Source organism: Ambystoma mexicanum, chromosome 2p (genome assembly GCF_040938575.1).
Source record: "Ambystoma mexicanum isolate Mex_15411 chromosome 2p, UKY_AmexF1_1, whole genome shotgun sequence".
Taxonomy (NCBI): domain Eukaryota; kingdom Metazoa; phylum Chordata; class Amphibia; order Caudata; family Ambystomatidae; genus Ambystoma; species Ambystoma mexicanum.
In genome coordinates, this window is record NC_090923.1 from 740,172,504 (window position 1) to 740,189,996 (window position 17,493).

The following is a 17,493-nucleotide window of genomic DNA, read 5'->3' on the forward strand; positions in this document are numbered from 1 at the left end:
CCAATTATGTTATTTACGGTTTGTAGTGCCATTTTCGAACGTCACATTTTTTAAATGCCCTTTTGTCGACACAAAAATGCCAGAAAAATGTTTTTCAAATGTTTTTTTATTTAATTTTTTTAATGAGGGGGTCCCCCCAACCCCCTGTTTTTTTACTAACGAAACAAAAATAAAACATAAAATAAAAAAGAATACATTCAGAATTTTTTTTCAGCATATTTGTTTCGACAAAATGGCATTTTGAAAATGTGTTTTCGAAAATTTAACTGGATACCGTTTTTAACACTTATACATACTACAGGTATTTGTGTTCCCCTAACCAATCCCTCCATCGTATAGCTTTTATTATTTGCCAAGTAGGATGACTAGTTTGGCGGTGACCCTTAAATGCGACAGTAACGCTATTACTGCCGCATTTAAGGCTCCGTCAAATCACGGTTTGGCTGCATTTAAATGGGCTGGAATTTGCCGATTTTCAGTGCAATTACCTCGTGGTAATACCGCTGACAGTAATTGCACCGAAAATTCCCCATGGGAATGGGGAATTACCCTTCCGTCAAAACCCCTGATCCGGTGCCGGGGGGTTTGGTAGTAATGCTATTAGCCCCGCCCGGCGGTATCCTGCCAGTAATGCTGCTGGGATACCGCCCAACTCGTGATGAGGGGCTTTGTCTAATGACAAAGTAAGCAAGAGTGAGTGAGCAATCAATTTGTATGGTCACCAGATTTCCCTACCTTATTTGAGCTGACAAAGTATTACTTTGCCATATTCTTTGAGTCTGTCCAGTTATTCGGGTCCGAAATTGTTTATTATGGTAGTTCCATTTCAGCGGCAACGCTGTGGAAACGTGAAGCAGAAGAAAGAAGGGATAAGTTGATGAACGAAAAGATTGTTGAACTCGATGGGAAATTAATGAAATGGCAGAGACACGTGTGTGTCAGCCTAGCCAAATCACCTCCATGCGCTAACATGTATGGGGATGCAGATGACAACAGATCTAGTGTTATTCTTCACCCTTTACCCAGTGCCCTGTCTCTAGATACAGGTGGAGTGGAAAACATGCAACATGGCGAAGATGTGTTGCAGGTGACAGCCTTGCCAAAGCATGCCTTTAGGCCATTTGTGAAGATAGGAACGGGGGAGGGAAAGTCTGCAGGCAGTTTGGCACCTCTTATTTCTCCAGCTTGGAGTGTGAAATCTCAAGATTCTTTGACTAGTAGACGAGCTGCAAGAATGACAGAAACGAACGTACACTTTAATCTACAATGTATTGCAGATCATAACTCCCGGGGAAGGAAAGAGGGCGGACCATTAATGAACACAGATACCGGAGTGAATACTTGCTCATATTTTGCACATGAGAAACAGAGTGGCTAGGAGAATAGTTCGAAGGAACAGTTACGGGTTAGACAAGGGAAAAGTTTATCTCGGGAACGCAAAATACGCTATTCAACTGACCAGGAGTATAACTCATCCTCTGCCTCTGACGATGACTGGGTATCATGACATGTACCGAGCGTGACTGGAATTCGTCCACTTGGAGAAATATAGAAAGCGACTGATGACATTAAGGCTAAGGCTCATAGACTATGGGCATCTTGGGATTTAATGACGAAGCCCCAATCCAGATAAAGACATCACACAGTTTTTAGATTATCTTCTCACCACGTTACAAGGGCATCGAGCAGATTGGGCACATACTAAAACATTACTTCATAAATTATTACCGATTCCAAAGTATAGAGATTTAATGATGAAGTGGGAATGGGGGTTGACTTGGCTACGCCTCCTACTTACACCAAGCATAGGGAGGGAGCAGCATTTACAGAAGGCGGCATTGGGGAAAATGAACGCACTGCAGAGCTTATACTAGATATCAAATAACTCTTTTCTAAAATACCTCCTTTACAGTGCTTAGAAGCATGTGTGTTTAGCAAGGAGGATACAGCCCATTAATGTGTGGATAAATGGTAGAGAAGCATTTGATGGAGCAATGGTAGAAAGTAGTTCAACAGATGACCTAAAATTTTGACTGGTTGTTTTGACACATTTTCTTGAACACTTGTCTGCGCCAATAACACACAAGCTTAAAGCAACAGTAGGGTGGAAGGCATGGACTTTCTCAACGGCTTGTTTGCACGCACATCACCATCTAAGGGGGTTAATGAAGGAAAAGGAGGAGAGAAAAGAAGTTATTGGTCCTCCAGATTAAATCTTATTAGCAAGATTAAAATATAAAACTGGCCTGGTATTCAAAGGGGCAGTGAAGGGGCGGGGGAGGATACAAAGGGAACAGAAATGGGAAAACCTCCTCTTGGGCCCACATACATGCCCCTCTCAAAGTGCCTTGGGCACCTTTAGGCCCACCACAGATTAACATGGGAGGAAATAGAACGGCTCAGGATACATGTCTCAGGTGTGGGGGAAGGGGATTGTGAGAAATCAGAAGGTGCCTCACCCACGGGTCCCAGAGGATCTGTCATCCAGGTGGCCAGGACACAGCGATCGCTTTTGGATCCAGTTCCTGGGGGTAGACCAGTGCAGGAGGATCTCCTGTGTGAGGGGTCCTCAGGAAGTGGGACACCGGATGGTGAGGCGCGGTATCCCTCTCTTTCCTGTAACGCCTTTACTCCATCCTATCAGATAGGATACTTAGGAACTCTACCCCCCCCCCCCTTTTTCCTGCACAAACACTTTCACACGGACAGCCCGCTCTGGGAGAAAACAGACTAACACCCAGTAGTACACCTGACGTGTCCCAATATGATGGTCAGGTGAGGTCAGGCAATTACTGAATGCCACCCAGAAGTCAACAAAAGGGCACGGCCGCGCGCAGCTACGCGCGCAACTACGCGCGCACATGTCCCAAGGAAGTGCCCGGAAGTGCCAGTTAGCCTGGGTGACCACTGCCTGAATTTCGTTTGGACTTTCGTTTGGACTCCGTGAAAAGGACGTGTTTATGCATATTTTTCTTGTAGGGTAAACCCAGCCCACCCCCACCCAGAATTCAACAAAAGGGCACGGTCGTGCGCACCTGCGCGCGCGCACCAAGGAAGTGTCCGGAAGTGCCTGTTAGCCTGAGGGACCGCTGCCTGAATTTCATTTGGACTTTCATTTGGACTCTGTGAAAGGACGTGTTTATGCATATTTTTCTTGTAGGGTGAGCACCCATGAGATAGTTAGAAGTTTTAGGAACCTGAGAATCAGAAAAAAGTAATTTATATACTTATAAATATACTTATATCGTACTTTTCTTTTTTTTTCGTAGATAAGCCCCGCCCACCGCCACCCAGAATTCAACAAAAGGGCACGGCCGTGTGCACCTGCGTGCACCAAGGAAGTGGCCGGAAGTGCCTGTTAGCCTGTTTGCCTGGGTTGCGGTGCAGTGGTGGGCTAGGCATACTAATGGGCAAAACATAATGATTAACTGCTCACGAAACAAAGCTTATATTTGATTCAAAGAACTAAGGTACGAGGAGCTAACGAACCGCAAGGAAAGTGAGTTTCTGTTCAAAGGGGGAGGTGAAGGATATAATACAGAAAGGAACTTGAAAGTGAATGTAACAAGGGAGAATGGAACTGCACTGAGGCCAGCGACACATCAAAGGCAGAGAGTAACAAATAAATGTGTTAACTGCGTACGAAGAAAAGGAGGACGAGGACAATTGAAACGATTCATACGTGATGAGAACATTTCAACACGGACTGCAAAGCAGAAAGCTAAAAACGTGTGAGTAACACGGCTGCGTAAAATAAACAGCTGGATAGACAATTGGATTGTATGAAAGACAGAGCAAATATTGAAAGGTTTAGTTCTGAACTTACATTCTTGATGACGCTGTAGAAATGCTGAGTGTTGAATTAATTATCTGATTGTTTTTGGTAAATCATGCAAGACAACACAGGTGTTATCTAAAAAGAACGTTTAATACAAGAAGGTACAAAAGAGGTACAGCAAAGGCAGCGATTGAAGAATACTTGGTGAAGAAGGGGGGAATAGTGGGGAAAAAGCAAATTGCTGGAAGGCACAAATTAGGCATGAGGAAAAAGACAATCTGTTCAAGGAAGGAAACAGTTCTAGGCCCCATGGTGTTTACTACGAGAAGAAGTATTAAAGCAAAGGCCTTAGCAATGCCCCTCCCTCCATCACCGATGCATAAATTAGATACTCAAGAAGAGGAGGCGTTAGAGGACGAGCCACAGGGAACAGATAAGGAAATGGTGAAAGTTGTGGAAAAACTGGAAGGAGGGGATGGTGGAGGTTTGGAACTGGAATCAGGTCACTCACAGCCATTATTTGAAGAAGGGAAGTAGGAGATTCGCCAGAAAGAGGTCAAATACAGGGGAAAACATGGCTAACGAGGAAGAAGAAGGCAGTCCTATGCCTGACACCCCACTGATTTTTTTCAAAAGGCTTTATAACACAGTTAGCTAGGGAGGGCAAACTATTAGAATGGGAACAAGGTGGGGTGAATGGAGTAGCTTCACAAGAAGAAGAGGAGGAAAGTATTGGGCAAGTGGAAAGAAAACCCATTCTACTCACATTGTTCCAAAAAGGAGATTGGATAAAAAAAAGAAATGAAAGAGCAACTAGCCTGCTTAAAAAATATATTGGAGGGACTAACTATGTTAGAAACAGCAGCAGTTGAAGGGGAAGAGGAAATGAAGGGGCAAAAGGAGGGGGAGAAGAAGGGGGGACATCCGGGGGAGGCTCAAAAGGAGAAGGGGGTGGAAGTGGGGAAAACTGCAAATGGTGAAAAAAAGGAAAAGGAAAAGGAAGTACAGAGCAAAGGAGTGGGGAACAGTACAGGTGATGTGATTGAGATTCCAGACGATCTAGTTGAAGATAAGCAAAATAAGGATTGTGATGAGGAAGAGTTACGGGTAGTAATCTTGAGAAACGCAAGAAAAAGGGAAAAAAGAAACACACGGTTTTAAAAGCAGCGGAGCTGAAAACTAGCAAGGCATCTTCATTAAAATTCCTAAGAAACATGGGGAGGGGTTTAACCGCAGAACAGGCAATAAAGGAAACCCAGGAAGAGGGGAACAAAAGTGAGACAAACGAGGGGGCCTCCCATGGAAGGACTGGAAAGACTACAGAGAAAGAAATACAGCAGGAATATAGTAACTCAGAGATAATATTGAAGGATGTATTAAAGCAGAAGAAACCAGAAAATGTTGCTGAAAAGGCCAAAGAAGGTCGACCAACGTTTGAAATATTTAAACCCACTGCACGCCTGTCAGTAAAACAACCTAAACCAGGCATTCCCCCGCTAAGTATAAGCGGCGAAAGTGTATGGGACCTAGAAGAGTTTGAAGATAAAGGTGTGGAATACAGATACCCAAAGGGAGAGGCGTGGAATGAAGACACGGAAAAACAAGGTAGGGTAGAGGAAGGGCAGGAGGGAGACCATAGTAATGGTTCAAATATGACATCTGAAGACGTGAGGAACATAGTAAGAGAAATATTGAAGGAAAAGAGTTGGGGCGAAGGCAAAGATTTGAAAGGAATGGGAATAAGTGAACGAGGGGAAAAAAGTAAGAGGGAAGAAAGGTTGGGAAAAGAAGTAAGTGGAAGAGATCATGGATCTAAAGAAAATGGCAAGGACACAAATACCCCAATAAGGAATGAGAAGTGGGTGTGGAATGATGAGTTGGAAAAACAAGGAAGGGAAGATGAAGGGCACGGGGGAGGCCACAGTCATGGTTCAAATACGACATCTGAAGAAGAAGTCAGGAACATAGTAAGAGAAATTTTGAAGGTAAAGAGTTGGGGTGAAGGTAAAGATTTGAAAGGAAAGGTAATAAGTGAAAGAGGGGAAAAAGCAATAGGGAAGAAAGGTTTGGTAAAGAAGTAAGCGGAAGAGACCATGGATTTAAAGTAAATGGCAAGAACATAAATACCCCAATAAGGGAAGAGATGAAGAAGGGGGAGAGGCAAGAAGGGGCATATGATTGGAAACTAAGAAAACCAAAGATGCCAGACGCACGCTTTGATTCTGCAATATTTATTTGAAGAAAGTGGTCCGACATCATTGAATAGAAGGACGATAATTCAACTATTCGAGCTTATTCCTGAATTGAGATTAATATCCTCTGCAGATATACAATTAGTGGATTTTATCCACTTGTGGAGATAAGATTATGAAAGACTGGTGATTTACTCACCATTGGTGAGAAAGATCATAATGAAGGAGGCAGAAAGTCTACATAAATATGGGTATGATGTGTGTGTCTGGGAAAATACAGAAAGTGAAGAGAGGCAAAAAGAAAAAAGAGCGTATACTGAGAAAGAAATGGTGAATCTGGAAGGAAAGTAATCAAATGTAAAGGGTACCCAAATGGAAGAATCTATAGCGCAATTGAAACCACTAAGTCAGCCTCTTTAGACCAACTGGAGTACTCAAGACACTGAGTTGGAATTCCAGGGGCCACAAGCATCTGGTGAAAAATAGTATCATATGTATGGAGCTGAAATCATATGATTTATTACATATACAAGAAACATGGTCCACAGAAAAATTGATATGGGATGGGTTTGAAACTGCTTTTATAAGTGCAACACAGGGAAAACTCGGGAGACCCATGGGAGGGATAATGACTTTAGTCAAGATGGGGAAGGGACTGGAGAAATGTGAGCAATGGAGCATAAATGGTAACATACTGGGAACAGGATGGAATTTTTCAGGGCGCCCCAAAGAGGACACACTGTTGATGATTAAGGTGTACAGATCTACAGAGGATAATTTACAAAAAATCCTAGAGATATTAAATCAGAATTTGGATGAGTGGTTTACTAGAAATGAGGGAGCTGGTGTGATATTAGCAGGTGATATAAACGCAAATTGTAATCTGGATGGTTTGGAAAGAAGTGATTGTTTTCTGGTGGATTATGATCAGGTCGAAAAGGGGAAAAGAAAGTGGAGGGGGTATGTGGTTAAGTGGGCCTCGAGTTGGGGATTGAAACGGTTGGAAAACAACAATCCAACCTGGATAGCAAGAGGGCTTAAATCAGAAATGGATTTTATTTTTATGACAGCAAAAATGTTTGAATGTATGAAGAATTTTAAAGTGAAAGAGTCGGTTGTCAGCGATCACGCCATGCTAGTATTGGAGCTAGAATGGTTAAATAACAACCACACAAATGTAGACAAGAATCTGAACAAGCTCTGTGTCAATACAAGGGGTAATCGAGTAAGGCGGACAGGAAACAAAGTGAGTAAGTTTAACACACTTATGCTTAATGAATTCAACTCTTGTACGCTAGAAGATAAGGTTGAGAGATATTCAGTAAAGGGTTTGCCTGATTATTTGGAATCAAGGGTGGAGGGCTTAGGGGTAAACCTGAAAGGTAATGCTATATCGAACAAAAAGCACAAACATACATATAGTATTGAAATAAGAGGAATGAATTGAGAAGGGAGATGAGGAAAATCTATAGGAGTGTAGACATGCATAAAAACAAGGCAGAAAGTATCAGGAAACTGAAGCAAAGATAGAAAAACTGGCTAAAGCAAGAACACTGTAAAACATATCAGAAAGATGGATAACAAATGTTAGAGACCTTAATGGGGAAAAACTCGAGAGCCTTTTGGGATCTAATAAATAAAAAAGTAGAAAAAAATTGGCTCAAGATGACCAATCCTATATCAGAAGATACCTGGTTGCTTTATATTAGTGAAATGTTCACCACAAAACACACAGCAATTTATTCACAGGAAGAAGTGAAATGAGACTTACTAATAACAGTGGAACAGATAGAGGTAAAAATTAAGAAGACTAATCCATCAAGGGCACCTGGGCCCAACAAATTAACTAACGAGGTGCTGAATCAAGCACCATTACTATAGGCAAAAATCTTAAGTGTGCAATTTAGCGAGATACTGGAAAGACAATCCCTGAGTCATGGAAAAGTTCATATATGGTGCCGATTTTTAAGAGGGGATCAAGAGCAGAACCATCAAATTATAGAACAATTTGTATAATGGACGCTGACTCGATACTTTTCTCCTGCATGGGTCTTGATAGCATAAACGATTGGAGCAAAAAAAAAACAATATCCTGAATCTTAGACAAATAGACTTCCACAAGAATATTGGGACTGACTGTGAAGGCCTTGTGTTAAATTGTTTACACAATTTAGTTTGGAAGTCAAGAGAGGAGTGCGTTATTGGCATCAATGGATCTAATAAAGCATTCGACTCAGTTAACAGACACATTCTTTGGCAGAAATTTGATAATTATGGAATACCTAAAGGCCTACTAAGTATGATAATATATATGCATAACAACTCCAAAATACAAATAAGACTCAATTCAGAAGGGGGGCTATCTAAAGAGTGTAACAAGGATAAGGGAATCAGACAAGGCTGCATACTAGAACCTACTCTTTACAACTTGTACATGTCTGATGTACGAAAAGTGTGGGACACACAATCAATGGTGTCACTGAAGATTGGGCAACTAAAACTAAACTGAGCAGGATATGCTGATGACTTCCTTTTAATTGATACTACGTGTGTGGGACTTCAAAGATTAATAAAATCATTTGGCAATTATTGGCTAGATATTGAATTGAAAACGAACCCAGGTAAATCAGTCATAATAAAGATGGCTAAGGGCGAACAAGGAAGACTGAAGAAGAAATTTGTATGGAATTGGGAAAGTCAAGCACTGGTAGTGAAAGAAAACTTCCAATTCTTGGGATATCCAGTAGTCGCAAAATACAGAAATCTTTTCTTTATAAACTATCTGAACTCTAAAGTAAATGGAATGATAAATCAAATGAAGCAGTTAGATCAGAAATATGGAAAATTATCTTTAGAACCATGTGGAGAATTCTACAGAAGTAAGGTAATTCCGACAATATTGTATGGTCTTGGATTTTGGCCAAAAACCCTGGAAGTTCAGGGATACAAAAGTGCCCCAGGTGTGGGGAGGTGGAGGCCGGGATGATTCACATGTTCTGGGCATGTCTGGAGGTGGGCAGATTCTGGGTGGAGGTTCAACAACGTCTGTCCCAAAAGGGAATTCAGTTGGAGGTGGAGTCAGTATGGACATGCATGCTAAGGGGCTTTGTCAGACCATGCAACCTGAGGCACATCAGTAAGATGAAAGACTTAGCTTACATCTTGGCCAAACAGAGAATTGCAATGGGCTGGAAAGCAGCCAAAACACCCAGAATAGAGGTGTGGTGGGACGACCTCCTGAAATGGGCAGAGGCTGAGACGGCGGCATAGTATGAAGCAGTCACTAGGGGAGGGGAGGAGGAGGCAGGACGCCTGACAGCCTGGAGACAACTGGTGGCCACAATGTTAGGACCCTCTCACGCTGAATCTAGCAAAGATGAGACGTTTGAGAATAAGGAAACGAATTTTGAGGTATTGAAGTAGGGGCTCGAGTTAAAGGGGTTGGAGGGGGTTGGACTGTGATGCGAACATGCAACAATAATTATGTGATGCATATATGTGAATCTCTTAAAAGTTGGTAAAGTTGGTGTGTTATTATAAAACAATAAAAAGTTTTTTTTTTAAAAAGGCAGCATTTCCTGATCCACTGTCACAGCCTCTACATCACCTACAGCCGGGGGAAGTTGTCTATTTCCAGAATTGGTCCAGAAAGAACGCCTTACAACCTAGATGGATGGATAGAGGTAAAGTTCTACTTACTACCCACTCTGAAGGGTCAGAAATGTGAGGCGGACAACTTTGTGAAGGTTTTGCAAAAGATGCCATTTTATTAACTCAAAAGGTTAGATAACCACCTCACTCTGCCTACCCGAAAATAATTCCCCTGCCTAAAATAAACTAAAGGAAACACTCTAACAAAAGGTTTCTGTCCCTCAACCATATACATACAATAAATAACTCAACAAGGTAATATATGGCAGTTGAAAAGCAACAAATATAACAGTTAAGTTCACAATATCATTACTGCCTCTCCTTATAATCTAGGTCAATTCCCCTTCCTCAGATTCAAGCAGGATTCTGTTCAACAATTCCAAAAGAGTAAGGAAATCCTGTCTTGTAACAAAGTTCCAATACAGTTCTTTATGGTTCCAACTTAAGTACCAACACTTCAGAATTGTTCAACAAAGGTTCTTTCTCTTCCACTTGTAAGAACACAAACAACCTTCTTCGTATAAACCAAGAACACTTCCTTAGTTCATCAGCATAAACATACATTGTCTTTGTCAGGGTTGTTTTATAACCACATATTTGTTTAGAAACATTTATATACTTCTGCAGCAGTTTATATAACACGTTCGTCAACAATTAAAGTCTGTCAGGATTATTCTTTAACACCACTTCATAGCACTTCATCAACTTCCACCTAGTTTACTTCCATGCAAGGCCGACTACTTCAATTACACATGATTTACTTATATGTCAGGCAAACTACCTCAAAGTTCTTTGTTCAGGTATACTCCCATGCCTGAGCAGCATAAAGCGTTATCCCAACATCTGACCTATTATACTCCCCTGCCAAGTCAGCTAATTACAAACAAGTCACTCTGTGGTTGAGATCAGCTTACAACAACTTTACAATGTTTCTTGCTTCACAACACCAGGTTTTTAGCAATTCTTCAGGGAAGACAAGATTCAAATTGGTGTTCTTTATTACACTTATGTGACTTCCAAAACCTATGCAAGTTATGCGCCTCTCCTTCTGAATAACCTTTGCCACTTTGATTTTCCCACTTCTTCATCAACCAAACACTGACAATGATACAGTTTTATTATGAATCTACTTTGGCATTGGCAATGTGGGTATATACCAGCTTCTGTTATGCACTTCTTCAAACATGGGCAATAAGCTTTATCTGTAGACTCATCTCCTGACATCCAGTGATCTTGATCCCGACGCAGCAGTACCGCGCTCCGCATCCACAAACTCGGACCCTGTGAAGAAGATTTAATAAGCTTTACAAACTCTGGGACTTCATTTGCCCCTTTTGATTTTGGCAATGTTTGTTGGTTTTAAATTGCTTTGTTTTAATTTTCTGTTGGCTTGGGTAATGGTAGTTTGCATTGGGTTCTGAAATTATTGCCCTATCTTGTTGCTGGCTTTTAAATAAACTTGCATGCTTAAAGTTATAGTCAAATTGATGTTACCAAATAATGTTTTCTCTGCTTCCTGCCAGTTCCGTATTCAGAATTGCCTCCTTTCATGTTTTCTTTTCTATACTATTTTTTTGTGATGTTAAAGTACCTGTTCTGAGCATGGGAGTGGTCACGGAACGCTCCGGTGTCACAATCGCTTGGTGAACTAACAGAGTATGACGTGAGTGTCCATTTCCTTTGCTGCTCCCAGATCTTCTGCCTCAGCTGCTCCTCGCGGTCAGGCAATCTGCTGCTTCCAGTCTGCCGCAGCCCGTGCCACTCCCGCACAGAGCTTCCACTGCTGCAAAAGCTCTCTGGTGCTTGACTGCCACTGTAGACAGCCTGTAAAAGGGGAAGCTTCTTACATTTCTGCTGCGTAGCCTCTGCAGTCCAGGTCCCCATGGGGAAAGCTTCCTTCTCTGACGATTCATGCTGCTCAACCTCTGCAATGAAGGCTTCTGGAGGTGAAGACTCTCTCAGTACCGACTACTGCTTGACACTTGATAGTGGTCCTGGCGTCTTCTCTCTCCTCCAGTTTCTGCTTCTGCTGCAATGTGGAGAGTTCGTAACTCCTCCACCTACGACTACTACTCCACTTTCAAATGGTTGTTAGGCAGAAACCTGTGCAGTTCCCTTAGGGACCACTGCAAAAGATTTAGGACTACAGGTGGTTGGCAGTAAACCCAATTGGTAGCAGTCTGTACCACCCAGATTTACCTGGTAGCTGTGGCTGAGCAGTCAGACTTCTCTCAAGATGAGTTAGGCAGTATATAGAGTATACACAATAGGTACAGAGAAACAGTAGCACAAGCAAACACTGACCAGAGCTTTGGTGTAAAAGTATATAATTATTTATTTAAAGACACACTTGTAAATTACACTAGCACAAAGAGAGGTAAATAAATTCAACACACAGTCACGATTATATATATACAACTCTGATTACTTATTAAACAAGTCTTGGTGAGAAACAACACTTATTTTCAGACAGAGGTGAGCGCTTAACCTAAGACGGCACTCTAATAAGTTATAAAAAAAAGGGAGGCAAAAGGCAGAGTTTTGAAAGCACACAATTTCAATACTTTTAAAAAGAACCACAGTGAGGCACGTTAGGCAAAGTCTACTGGAGAGCAAGGAAGTTCAAATGCCAGGCCCACTCTTGGAGAGAGTAAGCGAAATGTGACCAGGATCACACAGTGGGGTTATGCCCAAAGAGTTTTTGTAAATAGTTCACAAAAAGATTGAGATCAAGTCAGGAAAAGTTAGTTAACAGGTCCCAAGCTAACCCAGGCTAGAAAGTCGAGTATTTACTGTCACCCCAAACGATCTGTCGCAAGGGAAGTCAAGCGGCACACAGTACCTGAAAGTGGGAAGAACGCTCCAGCGGGGGCAGTTGTTCCTGGCAGCGGGTGCAAGTCAGTGTTTCGTCCAGAGGAAGAGGAGGTCTCGACGTGGAGGAAAGCTGAAGGTCGTTGCGCTGCCAGGGAAGAAACCAGCCGCAGAGTTTCCCGGTTACAAGGTACCACCCTTTTCTTTGCGGTAGTGGTAAACCGTGGTATTCCAGTTGCCGGGGTGCTTGGCACGGGCAAGGCGGCCACGAGATGGTCCAGGAAGGCGAAAATACGGGCAAACTGGATATTTGTCTTCAGGAAAAGTGGTGAGACGGTTCAGCAGGGCTCCACCGGTGGTGTCGTCGTTGCAGGTTGGCTCGGCTTCTCCCTCTTCGGATTCTTTAGGTCCTGTGGCGACTTCTGAAGTTCCAGTCCCCAAAGACCTGCTTTTATGCAGAAAACCCCCATTCATTCAGCCTAGCTGTCACTCAAACATGCTAAGTGGTGAGCCAGGCGGCTCACCACTTGGGCCAATCACACAAGAGTGCGACTTGAGTTGCCGAGGCAACTCAGTCCAGAGTGCCTAAACCCCCTCCGACACCCCCTGTCGTACCCAGACAGAGTGGCACCACTTTTGGAGGCTTCTGTGGAGAAGCCCGCCAAAAAGTGGAACAAAGGGCTCGACTTGGGTTGGAGTCACAGAAGCGAACACAAATGCCATTTTGGAGCCAAGTTTCGTCAAAAAATACCAACCGGTGAATGTATATTAATTTAATAAACCAGCGGTATGTTCGAGGCTATTTTAAAAAGTGGTAGCCTCGAACAATGGGAAAATCCCATAGGAATGTATTCGCGGTCGAATATAAAAAGTAGTATCCACTGCCACCAGCCAAAACTCGGTCGGGGGGACTGGACAGTGCCCCCTCGAACAACAGACCCCGGGCCAATTGAATTGCCCCGACCAGTATGTCCACAATAGGATGGTTTGTACTGGTTCTGTTCACAATTTGAGACAAGTAAAGCCAATGGTGACTTTACATGCCCTAGGAGACAGTAGTCAGTCCCAGGGTATGGAGTCTATGTTTGGGGGTCGCTACAACACCCCTCGGTTACGGCACAGAGGGTGCTGTGTAACCCATATACCAAAAACACATGAAGCCCTATGGGGTAAAGGACCCCATAGCCCATAAAACACATACAAAGTCAAAGGAACACCTCAAATCATGTCTAAGAGTGGGAGGAAAAGAGTCTCACTCTTAGCAGGAGAAAAATAAGAAACCCCAAAAATCCAGCAAAGCTGCTGGGGGACTCACAAGGTTTGGGAAATTAGCCTTTACAGAGGATTCTCCCTAACACTCGCCCCCCCCCCACCCATCCCCAGACTAAGGGACAGGAGGATTTAATCCACTCCTGGATGAATCTCATACCTCTAGTCGATGACATACATCCTAGAGAGACCACCAGCATTTTGGTGGTGACACCTTGACCTGTGCTCAATGGTGAAATCAAACCCTTGCAGGTAGATTGACCATCTCAATAGTTTGGGATTTTACCTTTCATTTGCATCAACCATCTCAAGGGTTGGTGGTCAGTCTGAATGACAAAAGTAGAACCATACAAGTATGGCCTAAACTTCTTTGGTGCCCACACAATAGCAAAACATTCTCTTTCGATAGTTGCCCACCTTGTCTCAGGATACTTCAGCTTTCTGCTGATGAAGCAAATGGGGTTCTCACTACCTTTCTCATCCCGTTGGCTAAGGACTGCACCTATACCTACATTAGAAGCATTTGTCTGCACAATGAAAGTTTGGTGGTAGTCAGGAGCTCTCAATACTGGTGCTTGGCAAAGAGCTTTCTTCAGGTTTTCAACGGCCTGATTGCATTCCTCATTCCATTTGACCTTCTTAGGGAATTTTGGAGAGGAGATTACATTCAGTGGAGAAGCTATGGTCCCATAGTGCTCTATGAAATTCCTGTAATACCCAGTGAGGCATAGGAAGGCTCTCACCTGGGTTTGAGTAGGTGGTGTTGTCCAATGTTGCACAGCTTCAATCTTACTAAGCAAAGGCCTTATTTCTCCACCTCCTACCTCATGCCCAAGGTAGACCACCTTACTCTGACCAATTTGGCATTTACTTGCCTTTATGGTCAGATTGGCCTGTCCAAGAGCCTGCAAAACAGGTGGTTAACATGCTCTTCCCAGGATTGGCTGAATACTGCAATGTCATCCAAGTATACCATGCAGAAATCCTCCATCCCAGCCAGAACCTGATTTACCATCATTTGGAATGTTGCAGGTGCATTTTTCAATCCAAAAGGCATAACCTTAAATTGGTATAAGCCAACCGGGGTAGAAAATGCAGTCTTCTCCTTGGCATGGTCTGTCAGGGCTATTTGCCAATAGCCTGTTGTAAGGTCAAATGTACTGAGGAAATTGGCTGAACCAAGTCTATCCACCAACTCATCTGTCCTTGGCAAAGGGTGGGCATCAGTCTTGGTGACTGCATTAAGAGCTCTATAGTCCAGACCAAATCTCAATTTTTTGGATCCTGCCTTTGATACTAACACAACTGGGCTAGACCATGGGCTAGTAGAGGGCTCTATTACCCCGAGATCAAGCATCTTCTTGACCTCCCCTTTAATGTGGGTCCTTACATTTTCTGACATTCTATATCCTCTGCTTTTGACTGGCAGACAGTCACCAGTGAGTATATCATGCTGTCCCCAAGGGGTCAAGCCTGGTGAAAGCGAGAACAGAGAGGCAAACTGATTTAACATGGCTTTGCACTCTTCTTGTTGCTCAGGTGTCAGATTTGAAGAGAGATTTACTCCTTCAATCTTTTCGTCCAAGGGTAAGCCTCTGAGGAGATCAGGGTGAGCTTCACTCTCTTCTTCCTCTTCTGTTGAAGCTAGGAGCAAGGCTCCTACTTCAGGCCTGGAGACATATGCCTTTAGTCGGTTGGTGTGGAAGACTTTGGGAGCCTCCTTGGGATTGCCAAAGTCCACCAGATAGTTTACCTCTCCAAGTTTACCCACAACCTTGAAGGGCCCCATCCTTTTATCTTGCAAGGCCCTCTGCCTTGAACTAGCTGGTCTTGAATGAACTCAACCATGTTAGCCTTTTGGTCATGCCAATGTTTGACCAAAGCTTGTCCAGCTTTCAGGTTATCACTTGCTTCTGCCATCATCTGTGACATTCTCCTCCGAGACCTATCACATAGTCAGTCACTCTGACTGGCTTCGGGGAAGGAGCACTTTCCAACCCCTCCTTAATCAGGGCCAATGGACCTCTGACTGGATGGCCATAAAGAAGTTCAAAGGGAGAATAACCTACTCCCTCCTGAGGGACTTCTCTATAAGCAAAGAGAAGGCATGGCAATAGAAGGTCCCACTTTCTTTTAAGGGGATCCTCTAAAGCACCTATCATGCTCTTCATGGTTCTGTTGAACCTTCCTACCAACCCATTTGTCTGAGGGTGGTAGGCGGTAGAGAACTTGTAAGTAAATCCACAGGTTTTCCACATGGCTTTCATGTAGTGGGACATAACATTTGACCCCCTGTCAGAGATTACTTCCTTAGGAAACCCAACCCTGGTAAAAATACCAAGGAGGGCCTTAGCCACAGCCTGAGCTGTAACAGTCCTCATAGGAATTGCCTCAGGGTACCTAGTAGCATGGTCTACTACAACAAGGATAAACCTGTTGCCTGAGGAGGTTGGGGGATCAAGGGGACCAACAATGTCAATCCCTACCCTCTCAAATGGGACTCCCACAACTGGGAGAGGCACTAAAGGTGCCACATTCTTGGACCCAACCTTACCAGAAGTCTGGCAGGTATGGCAGCTCTTGCAAAACTTACCTACCTCAGCCCCCATCTTTGGCCAATAAAAGTAGAGTGAGAGCCTTTCCTTGGTCTTCTTGAAACTCAAGTAACCAGCCAAAGGAATCTCATGGGCCAGTTGCAATAACTGTTGTCTGTTTTCTTGAGGTACTACAAGCCGCTTGTAGTCTCCAGGTGCAGACTCAGTTGGTTCACTGTAGAAGAGGCCATCTTCCCAGTGCAACCTATACTTCCCAGGCTCTTGCCCATCAGCCTTAGAAGCTGCCTGTTGGCGAAGACCTTCCAGAGTTGGACATTCTCTCTGTCCCTTACTGAAGTCTGCCCTGTTGGGTCCACCTTCTGCCAGTAACGACTGCAGCTCAGGATGGTCAACAGATCCAGATCTCCAATGTGTTCTTGGCCTTCCACTAGCTCTTCTTCAGAGTCTAGCTCCATCAATACAAGGGTTGTACCTCCCTCTCAGCCTCAGCTGGAGGTGGAGTTACAGGTGTAACTTTGGACAACCTAGGGGAAGTCCTTGTTGGAAGCCCTGGAGTGCTTGCTGTTGGCTGTTTCTTGGAGGTCTTGGGTTTCCCCTTTGCTTCTTTCTGTTCAGTGATAGCAAGTTGTAACTCCAGTGGAGTAGGAGGGATATCTTTCTTCATCATCTCCTTGGGAGTACCTCTCATGGTTCTCTCCCTTGCAGGTCTGGTGAGCTCCTGTAACCTTTTACTAGGAGGTCTGGGGGTATGTGACACTACTCCAAGAGTTTTCAGGTCATTACCCAACAGAACCCTTCCTGGTACCTCACTCTGTATGATGACAGGTATCTTCACAGTCATGTCATTACACTGGATGAGAACTGGTAATTGGGGAAGCATCTGCACAGGCCATCCAGCTAACTTGGTGAGGCGTTTGGGTGCCTTAGCAACATCCTCGGCCTGAAAAAAAGATTTATCCACCACAGTTATGCTGGCCCCAATGTCCCTAATGGCAAGAGTCTCCTGATCATTCACCTGGACACTGTCATTATAATACTCTTTAGTATTATCTGGGATAGAGTTATAGACATCTAAATTCTGTTGTTCCCACAGACCCAGAGACACTAAAGAAACACTGGCTGAGACTCCAATGGATTCATCAGCCAGCAGTAAAAAGTTTCCACTTGGCAATTGGACTTACTCCTCTGGAGCGAAGGCTAAGGAGACAAGCTGGACCCCTGAAGGTCTACCCTTACA

The 17,493-nt window shown here is 43.7% G+C and overlaps 1 long non-coding RNA gene across 1 annotated transcript in view; it reads left to right on the forward strand.

The window, feature by feature from the left end:
• Positions 1-17,493, forward strand: part of LOC138566736 (uncharacterized) — a 273,203-nt gene that overhangs the window by 67,918 nt on the left and 187,792 nt on the right. The window contains exon 3 of the long non-coding RNA XR_011302006.1: positions 9,539-9,653. This is a non-coding gene — a long non-coding RNA (uncharacterized lncRNA). The remainder of the gene's footprint in view (positions 1-9,538; positions 9,654-17,493) is intronic.